Source organism: Amphimedon queenslandica, unplaced genomic scaffold (genome assembly GCF_000090795.2).
Source record: "Amphimedon queenslandica unplaced genomic scaffold, v1.1 AMPQUscaffold_7135_Cont20911, whole genome shotgun sequence".
Lineage (NCBI taxonomy): Eukaryota > Metazoa > Porifera > Demospongiae > Haplosclerida > Niphatidae > Amphimedon > Amphimedon queenslandica.
In genome coordinates, this window is record NW_003552578.1 from 1 (window position 1) to 2,022 (window position 2,022).

A 2,022-nucleotide genomic window follows, 5' to 3' on the forward strand; every position below is an offset into this window, starting at 1 on the left:
GTTAATTAATAGTTAATAACAGTTATTGCAATTATAATTTCAATTTTTTATGAAAATCTTATAATTATGAATGCATAAATGGCAGGCTGATAACAAGGTGATGAAGAGAGACTAAATAAAGGAGGAGGTGGTAAGACTTTGGTGCCAATCACAGTGGGCCACCACAGCAACACTAGAAAGCATAATCATTTCATTATTTAGTGCTATTTCAGTGTTCTTTTCTTGTCAGTTGCAATGTCTAAAAGCCTGGACTAGCTTCACTATGTCCTTTGTGAACAAGCCTGCTAAAAAGGAACAACAGTTTACAAAGTGAACCTAGTAAGTGCAGTATAGAAGTCAATAATACAGATTATCTCATATACTTACTTTAGGTCAGTCTCTTGCTGAATCAGTTGATGATCATGAGTCTCAGTCTACTCTTGTGGTTGATACAGCTACAGTTTTTACAGCTACAGTTGATGTACAATCAATTGTTGCTCATTCTCCATCACCCTATTCTTCTACTAATACTACTACTAGTACTATTACCACTACAGAAGTCAGTGTTGGAGCTACACCACCCACTACTTTATTACAATAACCTTCGCTACCAAAAAATTGCGCTAAAAAGGGTGTGTAAAAGAGGGTGTGGCCAAAATCGCAGCGCGCTTCGCGCGCCCAACCCATTTCCTGTGCCACACCCATGCCCGACTAGTAGTCAAATCCTGCAGCCGCCTATGTCACCTGATGATAGTTTAAGGTAAGTATCACATGGCTCTCCCTCTGCAATGTGACGGAGCCAGTGAGACATTGTATCTACTAACAAGAAACATATCATCATTGATAAGCATTCTAACCCTGTAATATCTCTAATTGTATTTATTAAAATAGAAACCAACAAGCTAATCAATACTTAACATGTGCATTTTCTTAAAATGGCCTCGGAATCAGCTCAAACTTTCTACACAGCATAAGGACATCAATATATATCAGAAAATGTAATAAAAATTGGGGGTGATTTTGGAGCCATTTCTTGGGAAAAACCATGGGTTATAGCCTTGGGTATTTTTCAAAATTTTGGCATTTTCTTAAATGGCGGTAACTTAAAAAATTGAAGTCGGTATCAGCTCAAACTTTCTACACAGTATAAGGACATCAATATGTATCAGAAAATGTAATAAAAATTGGGGGTGATTTCGAAGCCATTTTTTGAAAAAAAAAACAATGGGCTTTTTCAGAATTTTGCTGTTTTCTTAAAATGGCCATAACTTGAAAGATTCAAGTCAGAATCACTTCAAACTTTCTACATAACATGATACCTTCTCTCTGTGTGTCATTGGTAGTCCTTTGTTGTAGATGGTGTACCAATCCTAATAGATTATTCTCCAATGAATGAAGATAGTCTTTAGTAGCAACAAGAGCACCACTTGAGGTATCACGTCCTTGAGTTGGATCTCACCATGCCAATCATTGATTGTACTGTGCTGTGTTGCTCCACTAGTCTCTACATGTATGACTGGCTGACAGTGACCACCTTCATTATCAGTACCCATTGCAGCTACATAATAAAAGAAAGACACAATATTTCATCAACTAACAAGGAGATCATGCATGTACATGCTTATTATTGATGTCTTTATACTATGAGCTAATTCCGACAAATATTTTTTGAGTTATGAGCATTTTAAAAAATGGGCCAATTTTCAAAAAGTACCCAAGGCTTATACCCAGTTGAAAAGGGAACAGAGCCCTCAAAAAATTTATTATGAAAAAGGGTAGAAATAAACATGTAGGTTAAGGAAAGGAATATAAGGAAGAAAACAAAGAACAGGTTAAAGATTGGTTAAGGTAAAGAAAGATACACAAAGTGATAAGGAAAAATAATAATAATAATAATAATAGTAATAATAATAATAATAATAATAATATTGATAATAATAATGATCATAATAATAATAATTATAGAATAAAAATTTAAAAAACTGAATAAATCTAAGAAATACCAATGTGGGCATCAGAGGCCACTCTGTCAAAATCTGAATA

At 34.6% G+C, this 2,022-nt stretch overlaps 1 long non-coding RNA gene across 1 annotated transcript; it reads right to left on the reverse strand.

The window, feature by feature from the left end:
- Positions 1-25: 25 nt before the first annotated feature.
- LOC109591822 (uncharacterized) lies at positions 26-1,611 on the reverse strand. Its single transcript, XR_002190018.1, has 3 exons — positions 1,299-1,611; positions 367-798; positions 26-315 (listed from the first exon to the last, which is right to left on the reverse strand). It is a non-coding gene; the product is annotated as an uncharacterized LOC109591822 (long non-coding RNA).
- Between the last annotated feature and the right edge of the window lie 411 nt (positions 1,612-2,022).